A 12,163-nucleotide genomic window follows, 5' to 3' on the forward strand; every position below is an offset into this window, starting at 1 on the left:
ATGGTTGATGGAGCCCCAATGAGTCTACTGGGAAAACGGACCTATTTTCACATTTTTACCTGGAAGGATAAGGTAGGGGAAGGAGCTCCAGTGGGAAGGGAGCACGGACTCTCGGTGAAGGCTGGCACTGCACCTCAGGACCTCACTGGCATCACCCACGTTTCTCAGCTCCACAGGTCTAGAAACGTTTGTTGTCATGTCACAGAGGGGGACATGAGGCCCAGAGAGCACAGGGTCTGAGGTGAAGCCACACAGCTTTGGACACTGGCACCAGACCCAGTCTGCCTTTCTGGCCACTCATGTATCACTCAACTGACCCTATGTGAAGGAACCTTGAGCTCTGAGGTTTAAAGAAGGGTCACAAATGTCTCTGCTTGGATCGGGGCATTACAGGACAGCCTGGTGGCACTGGGTTTGTCCGGACCCACTTCCCGGGAGCCACGCCACCGGCTACCCAGATGGGAGCAGACTGCCCCGATGGCCATTTGAGAATTCCGTGGGAGGACCAGGCATGCAGAGACCTGTGAGGGAGAAAGAGACGCCAGCCCGGCCAGCCCCAGGGGACATCCAGCCCCCAGCCAAACACACTGCCTGAGGCCAACTGGACACGTTGGCCTTGTAAGTCTATTCCCACAGACTCAGCCAATGGCACACCAGGACCCCCAGGTGGGACAGGAACACAGATCAGGACAGAGAGCTCTGGGTGAACCTTCCACATAGCCTGACGCCCACACCCGCACTCGGCTCTTCCAGGAGCAGGGAGCTGGACACGAGGAACTCAGTACAGTTTCTAGCCACCTGCTCCCAGAAAGCAATGCTCCTCCTGTAGAAGTGGTCTCTGGGCAGGGGGCGCCTCTGATTACTGGTTCACAATGGGTTAGAAGTGAGGAAGGTGTGATGTCTACATGGGTATCAACAGGGAAAGGCATTCTGTTTCACTTCGGTGAAACAGGACACACGCAGCCATAGCAGTCATGGGGCGGGCAGGCCTCCACGTCCGACTGGCAGACTCCATGGGGAAAAAGCAAGCTGCACGATACTGTCTATGGCCTCCCAAGTTTTGAAATACAAAATCTGCAGCTGGATAGGAATGTTCTGGAAGTCTGCACCATGCCACCTGCTAGTGGAGATCGCCTCTACTAGAAAAGAGCACCACAACCAGAAAGTAGGGTGAAGAAGAAGAAAAGATGGCGTTCTTTGCCAGCTCTTGGGATTGTTATAAAGGCCAAGGAACCCCACAGCAACAAAAACCCATGACGAGGAAAAATAATCACAAAAGGTCTTCCAACCCACTCATGCAGAGTCTGTATTTGAAATCAGTGTCCCACAAGTGGATGACACCCAAACTTTTTGAAGAGAACCCCCTCCAAAAGGTGAGAAAAGAAGATGTCTTCAAGTGGGTTTTTAATGGTATGCTTTTAGTTCTCTGCCTGGTTAGGAAACCCGGAGATTTTCCATCTATCTGAGTCCTTTACTGTGAGACAGCTTCCAGGCAGACCGACAGAGGCCTCTTCTCACGATGGTCTAAGCGCTGGCTGTAAGAATGACAGATCTTGAGCAGGAGGGTGAGGGAAGTGGGAGCAAACAGGATCACTACACACCCAAAGAGGTGTCCCTGCAATCCCACAGACCTGATTATTGGGCCTATTTCAGCAATTTAACCACTTTATCCATGTTTCTTTCTCTTCAAAAGCTAAAAGAACTAGAGGTGTGACTCAAATGGTGAGTGCAACACAAAACTGAAGAGAGGAAGGAAATGAAGAAGGAAGGGAGGGAGGGGGAGGCAACAGAGGAAGGAAGGAAGGAAGGAAGGAAGGAAGGAAGGAAGGAAGGAAGGAAGGAAGGAAAGAAAGAAGGAAGGAAGGAAGGAAGGGAGGGAGGGAGGGAGGAAGGGGGGAGAGAGGGACGAATTAGAGGGAGAAAGGGAGAGAGGGAAGAGAGAGAAAAAAGGAAGGAAGGAAGGAAGGAAGGGAGGAAGGGAGGGAGGGAAGGAGGGGAGGGAGGAAGGGAGGGAGGGAGGGAGGGAGGGAGGAAGGGAGGGAGGGAGGGAGGGAGGAAGGGAGGGAGGGAGGGAAGAATAAGAGGGAGGAAGGGAGGAAGGGAGGAAGGGGGAGAGGGAAGAATAAGAAGGAGAAAGGGAGGGAGAGAGGGAAGAGAGAGAAAAAAGGAAGGAAGGAAGGAACGAACGAACAAATGAATGAACGAAGGGTGTAATTCTCCTACTGCAAAACGTTGGGTAAACATGAAACCATGAACTTTAGGTATCAGCCATCCTAAGCAACTGGAAGATTTAGTCACGTACTTTCTGGGCTATCACTTTAAAAAAAATGACAGAGTTTTGGTGAAAAGAAGTCCAGATTTGAGGAAAGTAAGGTTTGTTAAGAAAACCATGCTCTAAAGGTGGTTGCTCTCACTAAAACCCCGGAGGTGCCAGAGAAATCAAGAAGCCAGCCTTTAACTTCAGTGCGACCTCAGCCTCCTAATACATTAATCACTCAAATGGAATAAATCTGTCCCTGCAGGGACAGAATTACATCGTTATCTGTGATCCAATGTCAAATAGGTTAGCCCTTGATTAAGGTCTTAGTACGGATGAGAATTTTATTGAAATGATTTCCATTATCTGCACAGCAGTTCATCACAAATATATTTGGCCCAGTGTATTTCAAATATGATTTGATCACACATCAAAATGTGGCCATTTAACTCATTTTACTGGAGAAATTAAATGTATCTGCCTCGCTTCCTCTCCCGGGGCACTCCCCCTTGGGAAATTCTCACGCCAGCTGCTCAGATGAGGCGGTGGTGGCCCTGTTCTGACATCAGGCTGAAAGGAAAACGTACAAAGGAGCTGTGTGCAAGAATCATCGCTGTCCACTCCGAGGAGACAGAGAGGCTGCGGGACTCACTGAGGAGCAAGGCACGCCCGCCACCATCCGTGGGAAATTCCTGCTCACTGTCGCCCAGGCGGCCAGCCCACTACAACCAGAGCCAGGGAGGGTGCCCTGAGCTGTTTCCACCAGACAACACGGCAGAGGGGTCAGAGAGAGCCGGGCCCAGACAGCCAATCCCAGCACCAGCACACGCTGCCAACATGCTCAGGAAGATCACGGCAGTCACTCCTGCCTGCCCGGGTCCTGAGAGCCCGCCCCACAGCATCAGGCTTCACTAACAACGGGTGTGAAGAACACCCCAGTGTCAGCTCACAGAACATCACTGATCTTCTGTGTCTTGTAGATGAAGGTGCAAGTCAAGTGTATATAAAATATGTGGGTGTAAGGGCTGTATGTGTGTGTGTGTGTGTGTGTGTGTGTGTGTGTGTGTATGTTGTGGGGTGTTACAGCACTGGGGCTTTACCTCGGGGTCTGGATTCTGTTTCTTAACCTTTTGCTCAAAGCTCACGCTCTACCATTTGAACCACTTGTGACTGGTGGCTAACTGGAGATAATAGTCTCACAGACTTTCCTGCCCAGGTTGGCTTCAAATCTCAAATAATCAGATCTCCAGCTCCTGAGTCACTAGGATTACAGTGTGAGCCACCAGGTCCCAGCTACAACTATGTATCTTAAATCTGTCAGGGAATATAGAACTAACCAACTAACCAATCAAAGATCTTGAGGGAGTTATTGGTTTGTTTTCTGGTTGTTTTTAATCTTTCATATTATGTTATTTTATTATAAATAATGTTACATGAAAACAATTAAGTAACTGGGAGAGAGTGAGGCAAAGGGTGACATTATCCCCAAAAATGTATTCTTTACCTGACTTATGGAGCTGTAACTCCTCTGTACATCACCTTTATAGTAATAGAAAATAAAAATTAAAAAAAGAAAATGGAATCCAGAGACAAGGACCCCCAGAGTCCCCTCCATGCTGCCGTGCCTCAGATACCCCAAATGCATGTGAACTTGCACAGCAGGGTCTCCTGGGAGCGCTCAGGTCTGACTTCCCCTGCTCTGGGCATCTGTGAATGATGCTTACAGACCCAGGTGCACTATGACCATAAATACTTACCAAGCCAAGGGGGTCGGAGCTCTGGTGCTCACCCTCTATGGACTCGCTCGGCAGGGACAGCCCTGCACCCAACACCACTGGAGCCCTGGGGCCAGGCCCTCCTGGGCATGAACAGAAGCTACTATCTTGTTTCTGAGCTGAATCACAGAAAGCAGACGGGATGTGTGCTGCCATTTTAAAATAAAACTCTCAAAATAAAACTCTCCTGCATCTAAGAACTGTACTATTTTCCATGGAGCACATCCTACTTTGGGAAGAAAAAAAAAAAAGGGAAAATATTTATTCAGAAACGGCTCCATATTTACATGGCACCTAACACTAATGAAACATCTTATCCGATCTTAATGATGAGATTAAGGTGTAAATTTAGAGCTCCACCCACCAGCCTGGTGGGCTCCTTATCCAGGCCAAGTCTGTTTGAAACAAGTTACCGGCTTTCAGAATTAACACGTGGGATCTATTTTTTCCCCTTCTACAAAAAGACACTTGCCAATAACATTTTAGCTGTTTCCCGAGGCTCGGAGAAGCCTCTCCCTCCTTCCTGTGTGGGTGGCAGGCTCTCTGCCCACCCGGAGAGAGGGGACGGGGTGCACCCCCCCAGGTGGGGGGGTTCTAAGCTCCTTGGTCTTCCTCACACAACTGCGATGGGTCAGCCCCTAGGAAGACTCACTGTGCGTCTGTGAGGGAGTCATGGAGTAATGGAATCCAGAGACTGTCCTGGAGGTGGGCAGGACCCAGCCTCCTGAGCCTCAGACAGCAGCCCTGCATGGCTTAGGGCCCCATGCCTCCTGCTTCTAGTCTCCCACTGCCCAGCTCATCTCTTCCTCTGGCCCCTTTGGCTGGATGGGAGGCTATTAAGGGAAGGGACCAGGCCTCCAGGTCTCTGGAAACAGACCAGCTTCCTTCTCTTTTCACCACTGAGGAGGCTTGTCTGTGTGCCAGGCACTGGCAGTGCTGGTCCCACTCTGTCCAGGCCCCAGGGAGGCCAGGGTGGAGCATGCGGGCAGGTGGGCACATGTGGAATGCTGACAGCTATGTTTTCCCCACAGGCCAATCTCTTCCTGTAAGAAGGGCCAGTTCTCCATCCTGAACCATGCTGATCAGGGGCAGGCAGTGATGGAAGAGCAGGTGCACAAGGGTGGCGAATTACTCCCATGGGACCCTGGAAGGAGGGCTGCCCAAGGTCAGGTGACAGCTCCCTTCTGCCTAGCCATGACCATGGGACCAAGCCAGCATGTGCAGACCTCCATAGACCTTTCTTTGAGAAAGTTCTTCCAGTAGCCTGCCATGTTGGAGCTGGAGACAGCCACCAGTCCTCCGTCTCCTCCTCCCTACCCAGCTCGAAGCCATGGCTCCAGGAGGAAGGCTTCCCAGAGCGCACAGACCCAGCTCTGTTTCCTTCTTTGCCCAATTATCCACACTCGTCCCTGGTTCTCTCCGGCTGTTCCACGGGAGACTGGTGCTGCCCACAGTGATGTCACAGAGCCTCTGCCTCACAACAGTTGGGGACCTGTGAGGATGTGGATTCTAAGCAGCCAAACACCGCAGGGGGCCCTGGAATCGGCATTTCCACAAACCCCACACCGTTCTGCTGTTTGCCTAAGTCTGAGCATCCCTTCCAGATCTCCAGGCCTCTTCATCGAATGGCAGGGGTCTTCTTTTTGGTGGTGGCCCGGGTTTCCCAGGAGACATCTAATGGCACTGACAGCCACCCACTCTTTAGAAGACAACTGAGTTTTTTAGGGGCAGAACTGGGGTTTGAACTCAGGGTTTTATACTTGCTTGGATGACACTACCACTTACGCCAGACCTCCGGCCTCTTTTTTTGCATTGATTTATCTTGGGGTAGTGTCTTGCATTTGTATGCCCAGACCTACCGGGACTACAATCTTCCTATTTATGCATCATGAGCATCTGGGATAACAGGTGTCTGTCACCACATACTCTTGCATTGGTTGAGATGGAGTCCTGTGAACCTTTTGCCTGGGCTGGCCTTTATCCTCAGTCCTCTCAATCTCTGCCTCCTGATCAATAGGGATTAGAGAAGTCAGCAACCACATCCATCAGAGAGACTTTAAATCAACAAAAAGTCATATCCCAAAGTCAGACTCCTGCACATGCACTGAATTACTGTTACTTAAATGTAAATTAGGTATTAAGGAAAGGAAAAACTGCACTAAAGGTTAGAGATGGAACTTGACTGACTTGCAGGATATTTCAGAAGTCAAAGCCTTGGCACATAGTAGGTGTCTAAGCAATGATAGCTGTTATCCACGAGCAGTATCCTATGGACAGAGGTGCCTGTAAGAACTGCCATTTCATTCTGCAGTCACCCACCCTCCCAGCTCTAAGGGGAGGTGATATCGTACCACACCAACCCCCATCACAGCAATCCTAGACCAACAAGTCTAAGATGTCGGAGAGAACAGAAAGCTTTCAATGACAGGAAGTCAAGCGGCACACACTAGAAAGAGATGTGGCCAGGTTAAGTGACTTACCTCAGCTACAAAGTCACTCCTCAGCAGAGGCCAGAGTCTAATCCAGGTCTCCAGCATCCCCACTGGTCCTATTGCTTTGCAAGATCCGGCTGCCTGTCTAGTGAAAGGGAAAACTTCAAATAGAAGCAAGCAGGGCAGCTTGGTCTGGTGCTAACAGACAGTGGCGAGACTGCCAGCGTCCTCTGAAAAGACTTAACACCAGAAGCACCTGAATCAGAGCAGTCCTCGGAGGTCACCGGGGCCCGCTGCTGCCAGGATCAGTCACAGCCTACTTAGGGATCCCCAGACAAGGAGACCGCCTCCCTCAATTCTGCCTTCCCTCCAGGGCTGGAGCGGGAGCAGGAGCTGTGAATCCCAAACTCCCCTCTCTCCTCTCGCTCTCCTCCGTCACGTTGCCCTCACCACTGTGCTCCAGGGTTGGGAGTCTTATAAACTCCACAAGTCTTTCTGTCTAGCTCTTCTCCTTCATTCCTACCCCATCCTGTACTGCCTTAGCACTGACAGCAACCATGGACTCCTGCTGAACCTACCCTTAGCGCTAGAGCCTGGTCCCATCCTGGTGACACTGGCTTGGGGCCGCCATATTGGTTAACTGGCCACAGCTCCTCTCCTTCCTGGCTAATAGAACTCTGGTTGTGGGTTTCCTCCCCTCAGGGCCTGTAGATGATTTCAATCTTGCCATAAATTCTGATTCGCTGACATCAATCTTAGTAAACCCATTTCCCTTTCCAAGGACTCACTCTAACACAGTAAAACAAGGAAGATTGCACAATTAGACAGGATGGGGGGAGGGGGGAATTAGGAAAAATGTTTTCTCTTCCTTAAAGAGACAGGAAGAGACCCTTCCTCCATCCCCTAGACTTTGTCTCGGCTCAAGATGATACAGAAACTGTGAAAGCCATCTTGGAAGTACAAACGGAGCCGGCCTGGCATTCTGGGAGTGGCAGCGCAAATAGTAGGAGGAGTCTGGGTCTCTGTTGTTACTTTTGAGATTCTACGTTAACCAATCCTCTCGTCACATTAACTGGCAACTTCTGTTAAGTAGCACCCTACATTTTCCTTCTCTGAGCTACTAGGAAGTGAGTTTCCTTTATTTATAGCCCAAAGCATCCTAATTGATTAGAAATCTTTCTTCTCAATATAGCCTTAGCATTTTAATTAATGAGACACACTATGACCAGCACCAATTTCCACACTATGCATAAGTTAATACATTACCCATTAGCATAATGTTTAGCATTTCAGAAATTCTTCCTGACTGAATGGGATGTAAAGTGAACTCCCTTGCCTTTTACATTTAGATCAAAATAATGGCCCCGTGGCAAGTGGGAGGGGTTTTTCCTTGTGTTTAATGCACTCGGTGGGTGCGTGAGCATCAGCCAGCAGGAACCCAGAGACGGGAGATCCCGAGGCTTTTCACTGGGGGACTTCTTAACACAAATTATCTTTGCTGAAGTTAAATAATATAGAGGTCAAACCGGGGCTACGGAATAAAAGCAATGCAACAAGTAATTAATGGCTGTGAAGCAGGGTTGCAGAACTAGCCATCTGAGCTAACATCCAAACGTCCCCCTTCTTTGGACCTGGAATTAATTGGCTTTTGACTACCTTGTACCTTCGATGCTAATAACAGAAATGCGAACGGACTGAATACTTGACACCCAGCAGGAAGTCTCTCCAAGCAAAGCTCAGCCCAGGTTTGCAGGGTGGAGTGAGTGTGGGAGCCAGTGGGACTTCATCCCAACATGGCTTCTGGAAGTTAGCACCTCTCCCAGGGCTCTGGCTCCCAATGACCCCCAGCCCCAGAGCTTCCAAACTCTCCAGCCACTCAGCACCCAGGGCACACGGACTGCTCAATCAAGACAACTGTGGGCCATAGCTCTGAAGGTAGGTACCGGGCATTTCTTTGGGAGGGTTTGGGGAGATCATGGATCACAGCTTAAGTTTTGTTTTGCTTTTTTTTGTCCCCCCATTATATTATATCTTGGAAAAGGCCTATGTAATGGACAAAAGAGTCATTGATCAATTCAGGAACTCTAAAGCAACGAGGGGCTGCAGGAACAAGGGAGGCTGCTGTGGAGTTCGGGGAGGGACGGCTTCACCATCTCCTAACAGGAAGACAGGTAAGGAGTACAGACCATCCCTCCCACATCCCAGGTCACACCCTGACTTCAGTCTGACAGGCCTTCTTGATGACAGGGGCTTGGGCTGCAATCCGGACTTAGGAAACTAGAACGAAGGACTCCCGATCTGGCACCTGATGGATGATGCCAATCCATGAGGTTCCTCTACTGGCTGGAGCACCTGGAAAGCCAAGTCTTACTAGGTCCGCACATCATGTGTGTGTCTTCTAGGAACGCCGGGGCATCCTGGGGCTCGGCCCTCCGAGAGCTAGGCTGTTACAGGCAGTCCTCCTGCCTGTGGGGCGAAGGGGCCGTCTAGCCTGCCACAGTCTACAAGAGGCTTGGCCTGGGACCACAGAGCCTAAGAGGCCACCATGCTCTAGTGGGGAGACATTTGGCTCAAGGTGAGGAGCAAGCAGCAGTTATAGGAGGGTCACAATCAAGGGCAGGATGTGGGCAACCCCAGGGCTCACGACTCACCTCTGCCAGGTGACCTTCCACGTCCACCAGCTTTCGCAGCCGCGCCTGCAATCAGGGACACTAACACGCAATGGCTGGTGCTGGCATGCAAGCCATGGCCACTTCCCAAAGGCAAGGACTGCGGAAGAGCCCGTTAACCAGCACGTGCAAGGCAAAGCAAGCTCACTGGGCCTGCCTTCTCAGTTTTCTTTTCCAGGAGGAAGCCTGCTCTCAGGGATCTTCCCGACGGAGCGTCTAGCTGCTCTAATTGCGAGAACACCTTCCAGAAAGGACGTGATCTTGGTTGTCCTCATCTCACGCAGTGATTCTGTTTGTTTAAGGCTCCATTTGTTTGTTTATTCACTATACTCAACATACCGAGTGCCTTCAGCACCACCGGCTGCTTCTCATGACATAAGCACAGGCACTCACAAGGAGGGCAGAGTGCCCGAAAGGTCGGACCTGGGAGAACTGAGCCGTGGGGGAGGCTGAGAGAGCGCTGGGTACCGTGGGGCCAACACTGATCCGGAGTCTTAAGCCTCAGCACCGAACACTCAGGGAGAATGCCTCCGTGGGATGCCTGCACGCGGGGCTGGGGGGAGGCGCCCAACTCTGCCCCAGCCCAACGCTTCCGGGGCACTCTGTCCCCTCAGCCTCACGTCCACTGAAGATTCGCAATGGTTAGTGGGAAGCTCAGGCCGCCGGGGGTGGTAGGCAGCGGGAGGAAGGACACGCAGCTCACACTCTCCAGCTGCTCACTGTCCGACACGAAAGGATGGACCGAGGAGTGGGAGGAGCCTGAGCCATCTGTGGCAGGAGTGACGGCACCGCCCCCGAGCACCGTGAAGACCAGCTGTGTGGCTGGCCACGGTCAGCAGGAGAGACCACTGTTTCCATCAGCCGGGATGGGGGGGTGTGGGGAGCTGGAGGATCTCCCTGAAGACGCAGCTTCTGCCTAACTCTCATCACAATGAGCTGTGCCTCACAGAGTCCCACGCAGGTGTTCAGGGCCAGCTCACTGAGTTCCCATGCTTCCCTGAGCTGGACACTGAGAACCAACAGCATGGTCGCAGAGGAAGAGGCCCGTGGGTTCCCCTGTGGCCAGCTCCTCAGTCACCCCCAGCCCCCCACGCCCCATACTACGCGGGATGCACACCACAACTCCCAGCCAGCACTGGCGTGGCAACGGCACAAACGCCCTTTAGGCCTGGAAAATCCTGTCTCTGCCACACCCACCCCTCAGCCAACTGCATCCAACAGACACACCAGGCTCGGGCGTCACTTACCGATCCTCATGACTCCACAAGTCAAGTAGAAATTCTGCTTCTAAGAGGAGGAGACCGGTTTGGAGAAGCCGCTTGTCTGGGACTGCAGGCCATGAACGAAAGACTCAACGCTGCTGCCCCTGTGTTACGCTCCAGCACCCTCACTGCCCCCCAATACCCAGTGCCCTCAGCCCCGTCTGTAGCACTGTTGGTGGCTACAGGATGTCACACAGGAGAGTGACATTTTCCTCCTGGCACCTGGAGCCATTCAGCTAAGGCTGGTAGTGGGAGAGAAAATTCCTAAATTGGTGCAAACTGACAATCCAATCCAGCTGTCATCCATCCAAACAGAATAAGGAAACCAAATTAAAACTACCAAAATCAAACCGAACCGAACACCTCCCAGATTCCAGGAAAGGCAAACGGGGAGATTCAGACTGCATCTCATCAGTGGGCAGCCAGCAGAGCTGGTGTTCAGTAATCTCTCCTGCATGGTAAACAAGTGCACGTGGCCCTCCCCTGCCAGCAGCCTGACCAATCAGCCACGCGCTGTGCCCGCGCTCCAGCCCCAGGTGACTTGCATCCTGGTTGCCAGGAGTGAGTATCATGGCTGCCTCTCAGGCCCTTCCATTCAGTTGACTGAGTTAATTACCTAGCAAGCAGCAACTGCTGTCCCTTCACCCCTGCACCTGTGACTCCCTTAGCTCCTCACAGCGAGTAAGTCCAGTTGTGTTTACAACTGCAGCTTTGAAAATACCATTTCTGGTGCTGGTGAAATGGGCACCTGCTCTTCTTGATCACCTTCTGCAGGTAGCTGGGACTGAAGAACGAGACCCTTTCTAGAATCCAGATCACTGCCCTTCCCCACCTAAACACCTGTTGCGTCAAACTGATGAGTCAAACACCTGGGAAGAAAAGTAAGCGCGGTCAGGGAAAAGGTGAGTGGGAGGGGAAACTGAGGTAGGTAGGTGCCAAGAGAACACAACAGGGTGAAATGGGGGCCAGGGATGAGCCTGCTGAGAGCGGTGGGGGATGACCACAGTGGCTGCTGCAGGCCGGGGGCCGAGCCAGGTCCTGGCACACGGCACACACCAAGACAGGCACAGCATGCTGCCGCTACGGTGAGGCTCACACCAAGATTTAAATTCCAACAGCGTACCCTGTGCTTTGCGGGCACTGGAGAAGAGAGAGGCTGTCCTATTCGAGGAGAAAGCCATCAACAAGAGCTGGATTATCCTCAAAAACACCCCAAAGCCAGCAGCCCTCATCTGGCAGGTGATCGCTGGACCTTATTAGCCTGGCCCAGCTGGCACTAATTCCATGACTAACTCCACTTACCTCTCCAGCCAGCAAAAGAGGCGTGCCAAAGCACAAACCCGAGAGCAGCAGAGAGCCAGACTATTCAACACAAGGACCCTGGGGCATGCTGGCAATCTCATTTCTGTTGTTCTTGGGTGTTGGGAGCCAGCCCCCCATCCACTGGGCCCCAGTGCCCAGCACAGTGGTCCTGGCAGGACGCAGGCCCCTGGCCCATCTGGAAGTGGGAAAGCGCCATAGCTCAATGACTGGGGGCAGGGCATGAGGCTCCCCCTGGACCAGGGTGGAGGGGAGGCCTGGAGGCTTGTCACACCTGCGGATCTCACCAGCTCCTCCCGCACAGAGTGCATCTCCAGCCCTCCGGTGAAATGGGCTTTACCGCTCACTAGCTTCACACTGGTCATTTGGTCTTCGGTCCAACCTAATTGTGGGCCCCAAATGCTCCCTCTTTCTTTAGTTCATTCTGTCTACCCCTCCCCGACACGCA

The 12,163-nt window shown here is 52.1% G+C and overlaps 1 protein-coding gene and 1 long non-coding RNA gene across 2 annotated transcripts in view; both read right to left on the reverse strand.

Annotated features, from left to right (window-relative positions):
* The window catches only part of Xkr6 (XK related 6), a 169,770-nt gene that overhangs the window by 78,333 nt on the left and 79,274 nt on the right, over positions 1-12,163 (reverse strand). The window lies entirely within an intron of this gene.
* Positions 1,335-5,426, reverse strand: LOC138823084 (uncharacterized). The gene is made up of 3 exons (XR_011370739.1): positions 5,350-5,426; positions 4,015-4,151; positions 1,335-1,535 (listed from the first exon to the last, which is right to left on the reverse strand). It is a non-coding gene; the product is annotated as an uncharacterized lncRNA (long non-coding RNA).

The sequence above is a fragment of the Dipodomys merriami genome, unplaced genomic scaffold, assembly GCF_024711535.1.
Source record: "Dipodomys merriami isolate MVZ:Mamm:240054 unplaced genomic scaffold, mDipMer1.0.p SCAF_12, whole genome shotgun sequence".
Lineage (NCBI taxonomy): Eukaryota > Metazoa > Chordata > Mammalia > Rodentia > Heteromyidae > Dipodomys > Dipodomys merriami.